Consider the following 20,610-nt stretch of genomic DNA (forward strand, 5'->3'; position numbering starts at 1 on the left):
TCTATTTCAATTGTATCAAATTCTCTACGCATCACAGGTAGGTAATGGGGAGGAGAGAAAACGTGCATTTTGTACGCTCCATATATGTATTTTGAGGGATCCAATGGTATTATTCGTAAAAGGGGTGTCATAACATCTCCAACGATTTGAGGCTCCACTATGTCACAATAAACAAATAATTGAGACGGTAAACCCAAATGCAAATTAGCTGGACACTTTCCAAAATTTTTTTCAACGAGGTTCCTGTTTGGTTCGAACCCTAGTTGAAGACATAATTTAGGTGATAGAGTTACAGATTTTATGGATTCATCCGTTATCGTAGCAACTACAATCCTTGAAACCTCATCGCACTTAAATTTAATTTTTTCACGAGTGTTATTCAGTGCCGTCAAAATATGATTTATGTTATCGTAATTTGTGGCTGGAATATGTGTCTTGTAATAAACATATGACGGTTTACTTTCATTGGGTACTTGCATCAACTTTGTTATATAAATAATGTTTTCATGTTCTTGAACGGTGAACATAGTGCATGGGTACTGAAATTCTACTACTCCAACCCTCCATTCACCTTCTAGTATTGTTGGTTTTGGCAGTTTCGTAGAAAATAATGTTGTTGTATTATCAGGAAAATAATCCATAGAACTATTGCTTAGTAAAGTTAAATAAAAACTATCTTTATTCATATTTTTTTCAAAGTAGAAGCTAATATCCAGCTATTAAATTTATTTGGATAACCTCTCCACTTCACCAACAATTCTTTTCTGTTACCGGTATATCGAGAGCGTATTATTTTATCTATTTTGTATTTAGTAGTGGGGTCGAATATGATTTTTTGTAACTCTTTTTCATAAAAAGTACCAACTATCTCTTCGCCTTCTAAATCCTTTAAAGTAAATACTACAAACGGAGATCGGTGTATTATGGTAGATACGATGAATATTTCGTCACTCCAATTTGATTCATATCCTTTTTGGAAAATATGTTTATGTTTTGTTATTCTAACATAATCTCCAACGTGAATTCTTGGATTCACCATACTAATTGATGTTTTTATCTTACTTTCTCTATCATATAAATTTTGCCATACACTCATTATATTTGTATTATTAACATCACATGGACACATTTTTATACTAGAATGAAAACTATGATTATATGAATGCACTAGATCTTGTAAAACATCAATGTATTTATGAGTATTTTTGTGTGTAAAATAGCGCCACATTTTCATTTTAAGAGTTCTCTGAAATCTTTCGACAATACTTGCTTTAATATCTGGATTATTGGTTGTATAATAATTTATGTTTTTTAATTTAAAATATTTTTGTACATATTTGGAAACAAATTCAGTTCCTTTGTCAGACTGTATATGTGTAGGTGTAGTATTAGCTTCAGCAAAAATACTTTCAAAGCATTCCTTAACTGTTTCAGAGTTTTTCTTTTTCATTGCTCGAACATACGCATATTTACTAAAGACATCAATAACACAAAGTATGTATTTGAAACCATCATTATATTCAGAATAAGATCTCATATCACTTAAATCGGCCTGCCATAACTCATTAATATTAGACAAAATATATCTGTTGCGAGGAAATTTTCTTTGAACAGGTTTATGTAATGTATATGTTTCTTGTGATTGTAACCACTTTAAGACACTATTTCTGTCCATTTTACCCTTCATTGCTTTTGACAATTTATCAATAGTGCTGTAGCCAGCAGGATGTGATGCATCATAATAAATTTTATTTATTTCTAATATGGGGTCCATTTTTCCCAGTCCGATCTTTTTTTTAGTTTCCCTGTGTACTTATTACTTGTTGGTGTAGAAAATTCTTCGTCAGGTACTGATTTAGATGCAACCTCTTTTAATTGCAAATGGTTTATAAAATCCACTCGCTTTGGGTTCCCGATATAAGTGAGTGGTACTTTTATTTCCTTTAAAGTTGTTGCGAATTTTTCCCAACCTATAGGTTCACTTTTCTGAAGAGCTCTCAAGGTATCACTCACCAAGTCCACAATATTACTCCCAGGTATTTTTTCATTATCTATAATCACGGTACCAGATTCATCCCAGCTTATTTTATTTTTATTCAAGGAAATCAAATTTAGTAAAAGTTCACCTTTTTTAGCATATGTTTTCGGTATTAGTTTCAGTATTTCAGAGCTCGTGTATATTTCTCCAAAATTTTTGTTAACCTCCACTGATGTTTGAGAAGGAACTACATTTATTTTATTCACATCATGATTTATATAATCAGTATCGATTTCATTATGACCTTGATTAAAACCAATATATGAATCATTATCATTTATAAGTGGTATGTGGTATGGTTGTCGATCCTCTTTGACGAAGTTTAGATATCTTTGAAGGGTTTGCAAATATAAAATACATTTCTTTCGATCTTCTATGTCACTGTTTAAGATATTTTGCATATCAGTATCTAATCGAGATCTTGGCGTATCATTTTCTTTGGGTTGTTTTAACTTCTCCAATAACGATGGTTCAATAAGTAACATTTTTTTAGCATTATCCATTTTCTTAAATAAATGAATTAATCAACCCACTTAGAATAGAACCCAATATTATCGGTAGAAATGAACCTCCTTTTTGTACAATTATATTTTTTCTAATTTTATTCGTACCTTTTCTTACCAATTTTCGAAGAATATTTTTATATTTCTTTAATTTAGATTTTTCTTTCTCGGCCAATTCAACGTTACCCCGCAGTACGTTATGAATACATTCACAAATGTAATTTATTTCTGTTTTGTTACATGATTTTAATAAAGCTTTTTGATATTTTGGCTTCAGTTTATGTAGAGCAATTAACAAATCTTTATGCGTCTTTAAACGTCTATGCATCATTTATAAATGATCGAAATTTCTTGATTCTTACCATATTTAAACCCTTTTGTGGGTAAATAAACAGTGCAATATCCATCGGATGGAAATATCTTTGTCTTAACGCGACACAATTCATTTGTTTCTTGTTTCAAATCAATCATTAAATAACCATGAGCTTCATTGGTAGCATCTCTGTAAGAATCTTCCAAATATTTCGGATTTTCAGGGAATACTTGACGAGATAAGTATCGAATTTGGGTTTTATCTCGAGGATTTTTGAAATATATTATATAACTTGAGTTGAGTGATATATCTCTTTGTCCTTTACCTTGATGAAACAAATTTTGAGATAAATAAAACACACTTAAGTTTCTATGATGACTTCCTTTCGTGAATATATCAACAATACGACCATCTGATTCCCTCATCAGGTCATCAATTATTACAAGTTGAGGATTTTTTCCGTCAAACATAGATAAATCAGGTAAACCTTGAAGATAATTAATGTGGTTAAGATTATATAAAGGCTGCATTTCATCAAAGCACCAGGTGATTTGGGTAAAATTTGTATCACAGAAATCATTCAAAAATTTTATAAAATTATTTACGAAAACTGATTTTCCACATCCACTTGGACCAGCAACAATTGCAGTGAATGGATGATTGAAATGATGCATTATCTACTACGTCTATGTGTGTTAAGGTTTAGTATAGTAATGAAACAATCTGTTATTAAACCACCATTTATTTAAACAGAAAAATCTATAATTGAAACAATATACAGTACATCATGTTTTACTCCGCAACTTATACATCTAAATACAATAATCTCTCATTTGGTTTTTTAAAACTATAATAATTTATTCTTAAAATTTAATATAATATTTATTCTATTTTATGATGACCCCAAGCTAAGGTATCAATATTATTCGGTAAAATGTATCGTTTGGTATCATTAAATGACAGACTAGATTTATTTATTCTTTGAGTAAAAATATTATGCTTTATCGACTTAAATCTAAGCATTGAACAATATTCGTTCTTATTTTCAAATAAGCAAGTCTTATAATTATCCATTTTCATATTCTTAGTAACACTTTTATTAACCCCCTTAGCTTTAGCTGTGAATTTTCCCTCAACATCTAATGCATACATTTTAGATCTAAGTCCTACAAATTCATTAAATATGTTACCATTGTTTTCATCTTTAAAGTAGCCTAACTTCTTTTTATTGAGTTTTGGATAGCCAAATATATTTTTTTCTGTATAGTCAGAGGTATCGAAACGCAAATGTAAATCAGGTTTTATATCTCTGTAAAAATCATCTGTAAAAATTTGATATATTAAACTATCAGTATCTGTGTACAATAATTTTAATTTGTTTTGAAACTTTTTAAACATATAGTTATAGTGAAAATCGTACATTAGAGTTTTAGAAATATCCAATATACAAAATCCCAGATAAATAGGTTTATTATGGAACAATTTCGTCTTTCGTAATTGAACTGCAACCAAATTTTCATTAAAAATAGATAAACTATGGAATTCTGGCTTAGCAATTAAATCTTGTGCGCCTAGAATTTTACCCTGATTTTCCCAATGACTCAATAATTTTACATTTACTCTTTTTTCGATATTTTCCATTGTTTTTCCAAACACTGAGTTATTCATTAATTTATAAAAATCTTTTTCGAAATCAGATGTGGCTAGTTTACGCATGTTTGTATTTAAATCTATATAATATTGTAACCATGCGCATTGTTTGAATTTTAAAATTCTATGAATTTTTTGTAATTTTAAACCCATTGTCAGACATTGCTTTAAATTTCTGTAGTGAATCACATATTTAATTTTATTACGAAGGTTTGGAACTAATTTTATGTCTTTTGTATTACCAATACATATATTCTCGGGACATAAGGGTAGGTCAGAATGTAAATCATGCAGTTCAATAGGATATTCTAGATCTACTTCCAAAATAAAACCATATTCATGATCATCAGGGACATCAAAATTAGTTGTGACATCTACCCACTCAAAACCTCCTGTAGGAAGGAATTGAGACATGGCCCATCCGTAAAGGTTATTAGCATCAAGATAAGTTAAAAATGAGTTTGGTGTGTCTTTATCATATTCTCGCATATATTTGTTATTAGCTTTGGCATAACGATTGCTACATTGAGATACACCTCCTCGAATGCCCGATCTAATAAAAGCTATTTGTTCAAAGTCTTGAAGTAATTCTAATTTAATTTTTGTGCATTTTAACATAGCATCCCAACTTAACCCAGGTGCTGTATAATAATGAGCTGGATCTAGACCATATGTTTGCAAACATAAGGCTCGGAAATTTTCAAACACATCTGTTAAAAGTAAAACATCGGTTTTAAGATATAAATCAGAATAATCTGACATATTTTGACACTGAAAGTGTTGCCAAACATCCTTGGCATGTTCATAATCTTCATCGGAAATATGTGTGTCGGTTAATGTATTGTAAAATTTATCGCGACTAGGGAGTGCTGAAAGTTTTAAGGAATCATGTGATGACATAAATTCATATGGATAAATTCCTTTTTTTCTAAGACGTAAAAAATCATTATTATTTGGAAAATTATATTTTAATGTTTGAAATTGTTCATCCTTCAAATTTTGAACAAGTTTGTCTAAACTACAAGGCAAAAATTTAAACGAATCAACGAATCTCAATTGAATTTTATGATTATTAAATTTTATCGTTTTTGTGAAAGAAATGTACTTTTCTTTCGTTTGTGGAATAATATCAATTTCCCCATCAATAGAATTTAATGCATGAACAATAAAATGAGAGTCATATTGACTAAGATTGTGTAAAAAAACTGGGATGTGATAGGGGATTCTAAACTTTGTCTTACATACTTCGTGCGCAACTCCTCTAAAATGTCCTGTATGCGAGTCAAAGTATAATGCACATTCACCATTTAAATTAAATTGACATATAAAGCAGTCTTTACATTGCGAAATAATTTCATTATCATTGGAAGTCAAAGGCTTTGGACTTATGACAAAAGAATTCTTTGTGCAAATCACTTCTAAATCTTTATACAACTGATTCATAAAGACATGAGTACAATGAGGACCACTATATGTTTCATATTTTGATAAACTATCATCATATGAACATTTGATATAGTACCCAAAACTATAAACTTCATGTTTGTGAACATTAGTTGTATAAGGTTTTGATGGATCGTTAAAGCATGTCTGAATTGGATTAAGGAAAGCTTCAAAGTCCGCGTATATAACAAAGGGTATTTGTAACATCTTATTAAATGTATCAAATTTTAAGACATTGTTTGAAATTGGTTGTCCAAACCAATCTTTTAAAGTTTTTTCTGTACTAGGCAATTCCACTTTAATATGACAACAATCATTCAATTGATGGGCTGATAACTTATCATTTGTTGAGAAGTGTAAAAGACAACCGTCACAGATGTAGATTGCATGTTCATGGTTTGAAATTTGACCACTTACTAAACGCGATAGGTTTTTAATGTAGCAAAAATGATTAATTGTTCCGTGCGAAATAAATAATAAATTGATATGAACAATTTTCCGTGATTTTGTTAAATACAATGGACCAACTAATTCATGTACTTTCTTTTTACAATTGTATTCAAGACCAAAAACATTTACACTTAAATTATTTAACCTTTCTACTTTTTGTATATCTGTCATTTTAACAGGAAACGTAACTCCGTCAAAATTTAATTTATTTGAATATTTACTGTAAGATGAAACTCTCTGAGAGTTCTTAGTAACTGGATATAATGCAGAAAGCAAAGCCCATTTAAAGCATAAATCATCCGAGTTTTGTACATTTATAACACTTTTTTTTAATTTGATTTCTTTAGGTAATTCAATGTATGATTTTCCACGTAATGGATTGAATTTGTTTATATTCATGTCTAATGCATTTATTTTCTTAAGACTCCAACCACTATCTTTTTTCTCAAATGTGCTAATTTTACTCATCAACATATCACATAAGGACGAAAAGAAAAAATTTAAATCCTCACCCTGCATTATAGTATAACTACATGTTTGAAATTCAAATTCATTAGAAATATTTTTTGTTTCTTGAACAAAATTAGCGTGCAGAATAAAATTAACTTTAAAAATTGTAAGCAATCGAACAGATTCCTCAAATAGTAAAATAATTTCATTTTTAATAGAATTCAAAAACATTTCTGGTGTTTCGAATGTTTGTAATTGGTTGGATTTACTCTTAATTTTATATGAGATAATTCTATTACCAAAAGCCGATTCATGTACTGTGACATTTTTTAAAGTATTGTGTAATTGCATTACGTTATTCTTATGGAGGTTACTTCTAAGATGATTTGCATAATATCTTTTCCGTATTAAGATTTGACATAAAGAACAGTTCACCATTTCATCGTTCACACTGGTGAGCCCCGATGATGTGGATGGTTCCCCTTGTCTTCCTCTCTTTGTACTTGTATCATTGTCTTCACTGTCTTGTAATACTGCACTTCTTCTCTTAAAACCTCCTCCACTTTGAAGAATAGGTTGACTACAACATAAGTGAATGATATTAACCACATTCCATCAACAATATATTAAAAATCTATATTAAATAATTTACAAAGAAAATTACTCACTTGATCATTTTTTCAACCTCATCACATACAAGGCAGAGTTCCATATCGAGGGTATCCTCAAATTCTGCTTGAATACAAGCATTACAAAGTTCTTCATCAAAATCATCATCAAAAACCAATCGTGATTCAACTTGTTCACAAACTTCACATTGTTGAACATCCAAGTTGCTATACAATATTTTACTTTTATCCATTTTACTGAGAGTATGTACAGAGGTAAGTATGTATACTAGCAATGAACTCAGAAATCAAATGACACCATAATGTTCCCATACACACAGTTTAAATATGAAGAATCCGTAAATTATAAGATCATTACCTAATTTGTTCACTAATACAATTAGCAATGTGTAATTAAATTATTTGTAACACGTAATTGCTTCATAATAAATTTGCATTTCTAATATAATATTTTGATGTTGTTAAATTTTCCAAATGATAATATTACTTGTATGAGAGAATAAATATACTAATAACTAAACTGAACTAATATTTATGTATTTTTCATAGCTACCTACTTATTGTTAAAATGATATTTCTTATAATTTTCTGTTTCTAAAATTTTCTTCGTAACATTGTATAAAATCTTTTTTGTCTCCTTATAACTTTCATTATTGTCGATCGTATAATATTTTAATCTATAATCAGCGCATTTCCATTGTTCTTTTGCAGGCGTGTTTTTTATTTTATTGAGATCATAGATTTCTATTTTAACCAAATGTGATGCATTTCTTCCGTCATCTGCATTAGTTGTAATGTAAATACTTCCATTCTCATGTGCTCTGGATATTGATGATGATATTTTCTTTTGTTTATTTTTTTTCACTTCAAATAATGCATCTATATTTTCATTTGAGCTGGCTCTCTTCAAGGATTTAAGTTGAGGAACTTTTAATGAATCCTGACTATCTTCAGACAATGGATAGTAAAATGTTTTATATGTATTTTCTTCCATTGTTGGGTTGAATGCATTCTACAACAACAATAAGACTGCTTTAGAATAGTATTATACATACATATCTTAATATATCAAATGATATTACTTTTAAATTTCAAAGTGAATAATAGATAAAACTTACCTCCATTGTAACAAATCACTCAACAATTACACTACGCACAAAATATATAATTATTTGACTGAATACGTCACTTCAATGATTATGTTTCTGAACAGTTCTAGCATTTTATACTAAAATATCGTAAAACTAAATTTGTTTATGATTAGTACTGGTTTTCAAATATTGTGGTGAAACATAATGGCACTTAAATGATAAGTTCAATTATTGATAGTTTAATGGAGTCAACATTTCCAGATTGTACTAATGACTACGTAAGTATGTAGGTACAAAGTTCGTTTTCAATCAGCTTTTATATTATAATAAAATTGATGAAAATATAATTTCATAGATTTATATTTGAATCGCTTGTAATGATATTTTGTTTTATTGTAACCATATAAGTTTTAAATACATGAATAAGATACATTAAAGCCTTATTTATTGAGTGCTTATGTTATTATGATCCACATAACTATTCAATCCTCGCAACTGACAAGACCCTGTTCTCAACTAATATGAATACAATCGAGATACAGAATTATTTGAACAAAATCGATCCCAGTATTAAAAATAATGTTTACGCTGCAAACCGATTGCCGATATATGTTGTAACGCCCTGTTATATTGTCAGCAATTTAGATAGTGATAATAAGCCAGGCACTCACTGGGTTGCAATACACATTGATGAGCAGGGTATTGGACAATACTTCGATTCATATGGTCGTCCACCTCAGGGATTCCAGCTGATGTTTTTACAAAGGAATTGCAGAATGTATAACTACAATACTGCAAGAGTACAGAATGAATATACCGCAGTGTGTGGCGAGTACTGCATAATGTATCTATACTTTAAGTTTAATAAGAAGAGTTTGAATGATTTCATCAAATATTTTGAAAATGATACAATCTGCAATGATGTTTTATTATATACTTTATTTAAATCATGTTTTAAAAATAAATAATAAATACAGAAACTGTCTTTTTAATCGTAGTAACGAATGTGATAGAGGTAATTAGTAAATTACCTGTATCACGTTCATGGAAATTTAGACATTGAGTCGCTCACCAATCATTAGCTAAATGACCAGTGATTATTAATGATTATGGATCTGTTTAATTTAAAAAGCTAACTTTGAAACTATAAGAGATATCGAAAAACGGATCAGCGCAATCGCTCGGAAATACATCAAAACCCCCAGTTTGACACCAAACTTCTTTTTTTTTTTTTTTAGTAGGCATCACGAGCAAGTGAGCCAGAATCGAGGGGCCAGAACCGGCGAATCCCTACTACTGTGAGCCAGAACCGGCGAATCCCTACTACTTCTATCCATAGTTACGTCCAATATAGTCCAATGCTTTATGTCGATAGGTTATTCAAATGTAAGTAAGCGTAATAGGATAGATTTGTCTACCTCTAATAAGTTAAACTAAGGATAGGTAGGTTATTGAAAACGGCGGATAGTCAACATTTTGCATATTCTTGTTTTATTCTAAGTTATAAATTTTTAATCCCCCTCAATGTTAAGGGTGGTCCATTAATTATTTTATTATTATGTCAGTCTGTTATTATTTGATTATAATGTGAGTATGTATTTTTTTTATTATGTAAATTAATATTGCCACTGACATGCGGACATATTTCACAATCTTATGTTGTTATGTGTTTAATTACTTAAACCATTATTGTTTTAAATTAAATTGAATGCCTGTTTAAATCTGGCGAAATATGTGAAACTGTAAGATTGTACCATCATAATACCAAATATACTATATATATATATATATATATATATATATATATGTATATATAATAATAATAACCATGTTTATATGCAAATAAAGAATATGATTGATTGATTGATTGATTGATGTTGTAGATAATAGGTAATCCTTTGCGTTCATGTACATGCATTTTTCAAGTTCAACCCCCTTAAACACAGAGCTGGTCTCATCAGTGATGGTCATCTGCTCTGTGAAAAGTATGGTTCTTGGTATTGTGTTGACACATTTATTGTATTGAGCTGTTTGAAGTGCAGAGCATTAAGGTGACGCATTGATAAACAATTATTTGAAATCGGGTGCCACGCCCCCATGAGCTCCCCGCAATCAGTTCATATCCCGGTAATTTAGCAGCAGCTATCGTGCACTCGGGCCACGCGAGCGGCCCGTCTCGCGTCATAACTCGCGCGCTACTCTGTCGTGCGCTGCCGCGCTGGGACATAGACGTCGTGGAGTCGCCTTACCTCTATTTAGTTTTTTATAATGATTTGAATATTTTAAATTTTTGTAGACAAGCTGATATTTTTTGTGGTACTATGTCGATAAAAATAATTTGACGGCATGATAAACATTAAGTGATGAACAAATACCCACATACTAAACATACCTACCTACCTACAAACTTATATACATACAAACGCCGGATCTCATATTCACTGCTATATTGTTATATAAGTATATATATTTATATATATAAATATATATATAGATATTTATGTATTATATGTATTTTAGTAAGTATAATTATTTTCCATTTAATCCTTTGTATTCATACCTTATGTATGTACACGAACCTGCCACTAAAGGCACCTCTCTCTAGCCTCAAAAGGTTTGCTGGAAGAAAACTCTTGTTAGGGTTGTTTGCTCGCCTTTGTACATGTCCTCTATTTCTGTCTTTTTCCTATGTATTGTATTGTGTGCAATAAAGAATTAAGGACTGCTTCCGCTCTTATTAGATTTTAGTATAATTATAAAATTCTGACATAGGTAAGTATAATAATATATAAGTAAAAACCAAAATTAAGAGGTAGGTAAGAAAAATTTCGTTGTCATTTAATTTTTGTTACTTATTATAATGTAACGATTACCTAAATAAGTTATCAAATTATTGAGGACATAGTAGGTAGTTTGCGGTCAATATTCAGAAAAAGCCATAATATATTCTGAACTATCTACGACAGAAACATCGTCTGCGTCAGCAACATCTTCGTCAACAAAAGCAAAATTGTCGACATCAGCAGTTTTATCCGTGTCAGCAACAGTATCATCAGAATTTTCTTTTGTTTTTGGTTCTTCTGAAATATTTACAATATTTGACGCAGCATTTTCCTTGCTTTGTGCAACCATGCATATCAATAGATTGCTTGAACCCTTCGGTTATAATAGTTGACTCCATAGCAGTAGAAGCTCCATCGAAATTCTTATAGCACTCGTGTTCTTTTGGGCTTTCTTGTTTCTTTTGAGCTCTGGCGCAAATACAACAATATTTGTTTTTTACACACATGTACAGGACTTGGCCGAAACGTCTGCCAATAATGGCTGCAGCTCCTGATAACGCTGCGTAATTTGTTCTGTACGAACGTTTACTCCAGCACCCATCTACAATTACATCAATCATTGGTATTCCGTCTTTCGTGACTTTTCCTTCTTTAATTGCTTCTTCTCTTTCTCTTTCACCAGCTAATTTCATTTCGTCCCAAGCAGTGTCCTCCCAATCCCTACATATATCATTTTGAGTTTTATTATAGGTATATTCTGACATAATAGGTAAACCTACTGCTGCTGAAAATTGTTTTAATTGCGCATGACCACAACCTGCGGCCATTATACCCGCAACAGCATCTTTGTTCACATCATCCAATGACGATTTTATTTTATTTTTATAATTACACATCATACATACATATGTGTATTCAGATTGCAATCCTATTCGATGTTCAGAAATTAATTTCATTGTAGATAATCCGCATTTAAACAGAGATTTGTGTTGAGAAATTTTTACAAGTTCTGATGTGAAATGATTAAAATCTATTATTCGGTGCCCCAAGTTTTGTATTTCAGGCTGCATCTGAAAGATACAGAAATATTTATTTGTTTATTGTGGGTCTTGTATGATCTTCCTACTTTTGTAAGGACATGCAATGTAAATCTTACAAAAGCAGAATGCTTACCGTTACTTCAGATGTGCCTTCAACTATATATGGAAATGCATTACTTTCTTCACATTGATTTTCAGGTAATACGTTTGGAGCCTGGTCCTTTTCCTTATATTGATTTTCTTCTGTCTAAAAATTAAAAATGTATGATTGATTATTTGCATTCTAGCCCATGACCAAAATAATCACTCTAGTAAAAATACTTTGTTCGAATAAAGCTACGATATAAAACGAATAATAAAATTTTGTTTACCATTGCTTCTGATTCGCATTGCGATATATTTGGAGGCGCATCATTATCATCTAATTCCATCTCAAACTGAAAGATAAATTAAACTTATTATTATGCAGTCACAGTGTGATAAATATGTAGTAGATAATTACATACATACCCTTCTAAAGAATCGATTGTATTCGTTTCAGTTTCGCCTAAATCCAGAGACGACTCCATAGTTTTTCTTTGTTCGGACAATTGTTTCCTAGAATTTTCATATTAGGTTTTTACTTTTAGGTACCCATGTAGGAATAATATACAAAATAAACATTATAATTATGATGAATGGTAGAACAGGGTTTTTCTGAAGGTAGATAGGCAAATACCTACCTTATTATGATGAAAAATATAAATATATTACCTACCTACATACTTCAAAAATATTCTGTGAGTGATTGTCTTTGTCGCTGAGTAGGTAAGGTACCTACTAGGTACCAAAATACTGTTTTTTATGATACCAAATACACATCTTATAAAGAAACTTTATATAATTTTTAACCTACACACGCAGTGTAGGTAGGTACCTGCACACACATTACTTTGGCATGTACTTTACTGTTCATGTACCTGTTCCTTCCTATCCTAGGTATCTACCTTCTTTCTAACTAGGTAAACAAGTACATAAGTAGGTATGTGGATTATGAATAGGAATTAGTAGGTACCTGCCTATATACTATTCATAATTCAAATAAAAGAAATATGTATCTCACGTTTACTTACCTTTTCTTGACCATATCCTTACATTTTTCAATGTACAGAGCTTTCATCTTCATTTTAGAAACTTTTAACTTTTTTTTTCCCATTTTTAATAATTTGTAATATTTTATTCAGAATAAGATACGGTTATCGATGCTCGGGAGCTCGATTGGCACAAGTCCGACGCTGACAATGGTCAGAAACGGACTGAGGGGGGCCGCCTGCATACAAACAAACGCGATAGCTAGCTTGAAATTAAAAGTCGTAAGCGCCAAAACAGTATATCTCGTATAAAATAAAAACTATTGGTAATTATGTAAATTCCAATTACCATTTTGAAAAGGGTGTTTATACTTATATGTATATAAAATTAAGAGCCATAAATCGGTTCCGTTCAGTTGTAAAGTGAAAATCTATGTTTTTATTTAGCAGATTTTGAGTATTTTTTTTGTGCTGTAATAGTTGACCAATCGTGTAAAACCAATTACCAATTTGAAGTTAAGCTCATGAACAACACAAAACATAAAATATTAATTCCGAATGTTTTGTAATTGCTGAAAAAAGTTGAAATCCCTGATGCAATACCGTCAATGCGTCGTCTTAAGAACGGTGCTACCTACCTGGTGGACCTGGCGTAACATAAACAAATCTAAATTTATATGAACACATGGTTCATATAAATTTATAATTCCTTTATTATTTTACTAGCTAAACCGATAGACGCTGTTCTGGCAATAGAAAAAAATATGATTTTAGTATTCGGGGATAATGTAGTCTAACGGCCGTTCCCAATACACTATCTACAAATAGAGATAAATTACTACCATCTACTGTCAGTAATTAGCCGTCAATAATCTGAAGCTGTCCCAATATACCCGATAAGTCATTCTTATCGGCTTATATTGGGACGCGTGAATTGCAATTTCAAAGTTAAGTAAGCTATAGGTACGTCGTCCTATTGACAAACAGCGTGTACGGATCAGGTGAGTTACCGTCGATAAGTTTATTTGGACAGAAAAGTCAACGATACTTACCTTTTTTATCTCAAGTAAGAGATAGACTGAATATTGAGAACGGCCGTAAAGGCATCGGAAATGTGTAATCTTGTTTAATTTGTTAAAAATGAAATTTAAACGTGTTTCTGAATGATCAAACCCTTCAACTGCCGTTCCTTGTTTGTAGTAGGCAAGACGGTGCGGGGATAGATTCGTGTATAGTAATTATATGGTGTAAAGAATAAAATATTTAACTTATTCAAAATGTTAATTGATTGATATAGTATATAATTATCATTTTTTTAAAGGATTAACACGGATATAGTAAGTTATCCTTAAGATATAGACATATTATGCCATCGCGGACTTTTCTGTAGACCTATATAAGAGTGGGAGTATTATATAAAGTGGAGGACTATATACTAGTAGGAGGCTCCTTTGCACAGGAAGCCGGCTAGATTATGGGTACCACAACGGCGCCTATTTCTGCCGTGAAGCAGTTATGTGTAAATATAACTGTGTTTTGGTCTGAAGGGCGCCGTAGCTAGTGAAAATACTGGGCAAATAAGACTTAACATCTTATGTCTCAAGGCGACGAGCGCAATTGCCGCTTAGAATTTTTGGGTTTTCCAAGAATCCTGAGGGGCACTACATTGTAATGGATATCAATTACCTTCAGCTGAACGTCCTGCTCGTCTTGTCACTTATTTGCATAAAAAAAAGATATACAACTCCACCAAACGTTATTTAGTTTTATCTCAAAGGGCTTAGAGAGCGTTTTCATTGAATGCTCGCAGATGGCTTATTTTTTTCCGACACCTCCATCAAATATTTTAATATTCACAAAAATGTAACTCAACAATTTATATACTAAAACCTTCCTCGAAAATCCACATTATCCACTGATGAAAACAGCATGCAAATCGGTGTAGTAGTTTTTGAGTTTATCGCGAATAGACAGACGCGACGGACGACTTTGTTTTTAATATGTATTGAAGAATCTTTCTAAATATCGTTGATACTGACATAATAAGAAATATTCTTATATACTGCATACATAAAATAAATTTAATTACCAGTACATACAATTAAGTTTTAAATAAATGATTGTCAACTCACAACATTCTGTTCAATCAGTTTCTATTTAATATTCAGAGTTATGTGTTGCTCTGAGGACAGATGACGCGCAATTCATATTCAAATAACTTACATTCAGGTGACAGACAATACGAGATTACTTACTCGGTACTTTTGCTGCAATTTTAACTTATAATGACCATAGAGGAGCAAATTCAAATTCAAATATATTTATTCAAAATAGGATGTGATATCACTTACTGAATGTCAAAAACTACCACCCATTCCAAAAAGTATGCATCTGACCTGAGAAATTTTTTAAATAAAAATATTACACAAATAATACAATAAACCTTAATATTTAATAGCCTGAGGGTGGTCGCTCCATTCCCAATCTGTGGTATCATTAAGGAAGTCATTTATGTTATTATATAGTAACCTTTACCACACTAACGTTTTTAAACAATTCTTTTGAATATCATAATACATTTGTTTTGAACATTTTCTGGGATCTTGTTGTAAAAGCATATACAACGCCCCACAAAAGATTTCCTAACTCGACTTAGCCAAGTAGTTGGCATTATAAGTTTATGTCTGTTATGGAACTATGATCACCTGCTAATGTGGTTCTGCTGCCCATTGGGCCTCCTTGGGGAAGAGAGTCCTGTTAGGTACTTTTACGAGAGGGAGTACCTTCTAATACTTCATGTGAAATTTTCGACAAAGAATAAGAGTTTCTTATGCCGAATCTAAGTCTTATATCTTTACACGAGCAATTCTTGAATATATATAATCTGAATCTCGGAAACGGCTTCAACGATTTTCATAAAATTTTGTATACAGGTGATTTCGGGAGCACTCAATCGATCTAGCTAGGTTTTAATTTAAAAAAATGAAGTTTTATCCGTGTTTTAATGAGAAACAGCAACAATAACATTACAATCCAAAGGTAAATTTCGCCACTATTGGGTGATCCGGAAAGCAGAAGACCTCGGTTCGAATCCACATGTTCTATTAGTTTTTCTCTTTTGTTCAAGTTTTGTACATTCTTAAAAATCCAAGGAAGGCTCGGTCGACCGGATATTCATTTCTAAAACGCCCAATCAAAATCATTTCTAAATCCTCATTTAATTAAAAATATTTGTTCTAATATAATTTTAGAACAGTAATGTGTCACTAGAGGTTCCGATGTCTGACGGGAAAGAAAATTTCCATTTTCCTTATTATATTTACGTCATGGAAAATCTTTTAATATTACACTGTAGGAGCAGATGTTCATTATAATGTGTAATGTACAGAAAACATGTGCTTCTAATAATATTTACAACATAAAAACTACGAGTAAATTTCGTCTCTCCATTACTAGTGGTATCGTTTCTTGTTCGGATTCTTCCTCGTCTTGTTTGGATATAAGTATTGAGAATAGAATTTTTTATATTATAGTCTTTTTTATTATGGAATAGGAGGACAAACGAGCGTACGGTCACCTGGTGTTAAGTGATCACCGCCGCCCACATTCTCTTGCAACACCAGAGGAAAGGAAGGAAGGAAGTTGTACGCACTTTTTTTGAAGGTACCCATGTCGTATCGTCCCGGAAACACCGCACAAGGAAGCTCATTCCACAGCTTAATAGTACGAGGAAGAAAGATCCTTGAAAACCGCACTGTGGAGGACCGCCACACATCCAGATGGTGGGGATGATATCCTAATTTGTGGCGTGTCGTGCGAAGGGAAGTCTTATGGATATTTTTTATTCATTATTATACCTAGTCTTGCCATAAATACTGCTACAATTAAAAATAAACAAAATATTACATTTGAATTTGGAATCTGTCAGTTTTATATGATTGTTCATTGAGTTTTCTCGTTTTGGCGCCAATACATTATACAATATTTTGCGATATTAAAATGGAGTGGGATGATAAAGAGAACCGAATCGCTGTGATTGCATTACACAAAGTAGGTATGGGGCGTAATGCAATTTTTAAACCACTCCATAAGCTTGGTATTACTAAAATGTTTGTGTACCGGGCTATTAATAGGTACAATGAGACTTCCTCTGTTTGTGACAGAAAAAGATCTGGCCGTCCACGTAGAATACTACCGGAACGAAGAAGGTATTTCGGTCTGAAGGGCGCCGTAGCTTTTAAAATTACTGGGCACATGAGACTTAGTAGCTTATGTCTCAAGGTGACGGGTGCAATTGTAGTGCCACTGGGAATTTTTGGGGTTTTTCAAGAATCCTGAGCGGCAATGCATTGTATTGGACAGGATGTATCAATTACCATCTGAACGTCCTACGCAGTCCCTTATTGTCATAAATAAAATAAAACAAAGAATACTGTTCTACGGAACCCTTGCTTCGTTAATCAGACTCAACTTTGTCCGATTTTTTTTAATCGATGATGAATAGCGATAGACTCCTAGGTACACCATTTAAAAACTTTTGTAAAAACAGTGATTAAACAACATATCTTGGAAACAATATTAATGTTTTTTGAGAAATAGCCTTGGTTTAATAGCTTAGCTTTTAAGCAATTTGTTATGTTTTTAAAGTGATAACCTTCACTTCTGGGATTAATTATACAAATAGAACTGAAAACAAAATTTTTTGAACGATGCGGGACTCGAACCCGCGACCTCTCGCCACAACCTGAGAGTTAAACAAAGCATACAAGATTTTATAAACGATACGTCACTCGAACGGTTGACACAGTTGGAAGTGCGCTCGCACGGAACGTGAGTGTTCGCGGGTTCGAGTCCCGCATCGTTCATAAAATTTTGTTTCAATTTTATTTGTGTAGCTTAGCCTCAGGCTAAAGTTAAGGCGGTATTAGAGTTCAAACAGCCTTTAAATGTCGCCTTAGCTCACAATAATTGCTTTTGTTTACTTATTAACTGGTTAGGAAGTTTAAGTTAAGCTGTAACTTAGTTCCTACTTAAGAATTCATTTACGAAATTTGATTGTTCTATACTAAGTGCATTAATTAATAATCTTGATTACACAACTTTTATTAATTCACTTTTTATACATTTTAATCTACTGTCTACCAAAAAGGACTACAAGTAAAAAGATTTTTTTTATCAAATGGCAGTAACCTGTTTCTATTTGCCTCTTATATATCTAATATCTGAAGGAAAAAAATAAGAAAGGGTTGACTTGCTCTCTGTACAATCATTTTTAATAATAATAAAAAAACTCGTTTAAAAAAGTCAACTTCCAAAACTAAATAGTATAAGGTAACTTAATATAGATTTAATTTAATACACCTCTTATGCATACCTAAACCTTTAATATTAATAAAATACTATCATTTGTATGTGCTACCTATTTATAGTCCCAAACAAAAAAAAACATACTTACTGTAATTATCTACGACGGCTGCCCACTTGGGTTGTTTTGTTGTAGACGAAGTTATCCCGCTCAAAGTTACGCGTGGCGAGTGTAGGTACTACCTACTATTATACTTGGCTCGGCACCGACTTCAAACCTATCCATAAGTGGCATATATAAATAATAGTATTTTATTAATATTTAAGGTATTTTGCATAAGAGGTGTATTAAATTAAATCTTTATTAAGTTATTGTATACTTTTTGTAAACCGCAGTAGGTTTTTTCTCGACTAGGTACATCAGGTAAACTATCATATTTAGTTGCTTTATTTTGTCATGACATTATATGGTTATTTATTTAAGTAGCTATGGGTAGGCCGAAATGTGCCGTGGGCCTTATCTTTATATATATAATTCTTGTGTGCGTGTGTATGTCACTGAACTCCTCCTAGACGGCTGGACCGAATCTAATGAAAGTTTCTGTGTGTATTCAGGTGGATTCGAGAATGGTTTAGATTCACAATTGAACTACCTCCTAAACGGCTGGACCGATTTTGATGAAGTTTTTGGTTGTTCCAGTGAATTTGAGATTGATTTAGATTCTCAATTCCGTCCATATAATATAATTCTCCTGCTCATGTGTATGTTAGTGAACTCCTCCTAACGGCTGGACTGATTTTTCAAATTTAAGACGTCTGTCGGTTCCACTAGTACAATATAGATCCCAATAAACGGAAACGGAAAAATTTATCGACTCCGAAAAAATGTCGTTCGAAACTATTTCAAGTTCTTGTGAGATAATGAAATGTCGTTGTTAACGTTTGTTAGTGTTTTGTTGTTTGTATATAATAATATTATAGTATCAACATAAGTGAAAACTCCTAAAAAAGCTGTACACAAAATAAAACTACATCGCCCACGTAAACAATAACACCATCCACGTAAACATGAATGTTCAAAAAAATGTTCATAAAATGAAAACTGCTGGGCCAAACTATATGAAATTTCTATGGGACCAAATGGCAACAATTGCGCATTAAACTATTCAAGTAGAATCACGTAAATCGGTTCATAAATCTCAGCGTAATCGGTGTACATACATAAAAAAGTACCGATTGAATACCTCAACCTTTTTGAAGTCGGTTAAAAAAACAGTATAAAATTTAAATAGATACTTCGATATGTGGTGGTGATCTTAATTTTTTTAAACTTTCGTTAACGGTCTCAATATTGTTTAAGTTTCTAGAGTTGATTTGGAGGCGGGAGGCGTCAAAACTGCATTTTAAATAATGTGACAATTTAATCACCCTTAACTGTGTAAGCTCTATGCTTGAGACCCGTATATGTACCCGTAAATATTCAATAGAATAATCTGAAAAATATCCACACAACTGCAAAGTGTTCATTACAAACAATTACTTATTATTAGAGATAAACATTAAATAACTCATTGCAAATTGTCGTTATTAATACTTAAAAAAATTACTATGACGCTATTAAAATTAAAATACTCACACGATTAAAACTTACCGCAACTTTGAATATTAAGTCCAAAAAAGTTTTCTTAAATATCATGAATTATAAATCACAATAATAATTCACTGTTGTACACTATGTTTTGGTATCAGGTATCAGAACTCACCACGACCTCTCGAAGCCGATCTCTTCACTATTCCAACATAATCTCATCGCAGAACATTTCCGACAACCGTAGCGAGCCTCGAC

The 20,610-nt window shown here is 31.8% G+C and overlaps 1 protein-coding gene across 3 annotated transcripts in view; it reads right to left on the minus strand.

Moving 5' to 3' along the window:
- The window catches only part of LOC126972810 (trissin receptor-like), a 118,726-nt gene extending 98,116 nt beyond the window's left edge, over positions 1-20,610 (minus strand). Inside the window, exon 1 of one of the 3 annotated variants that reach the window (XM_050819880.1) lies at positions 20,528-20,610. The gene's annotated coding sequence lies outside the window, so the exon portion shown is untranslated. Of the gene's footprint in view, positions 1-20,400 lie in introns of all 3 variants that reach the window. The other 2 variants (XM_050819878.1, XM_050819879.1) reach the window with 2 other exon arrangements.

The sequence above is a fragment of the Leptidea sinapis genome, chromosome 27 (genome assembly GCF_905404315.1).
Source record: "Leptidea sinapis chromosome 27, ilLepSina1.1, whole genome shotgun sequence".
Classification (NCBI taxonomy): Eukaryota; Metazoa; Arthropoda; class Insecta; order Lepidoptera; family Pieridae; genus Leptidea; species Leptidea sinapis.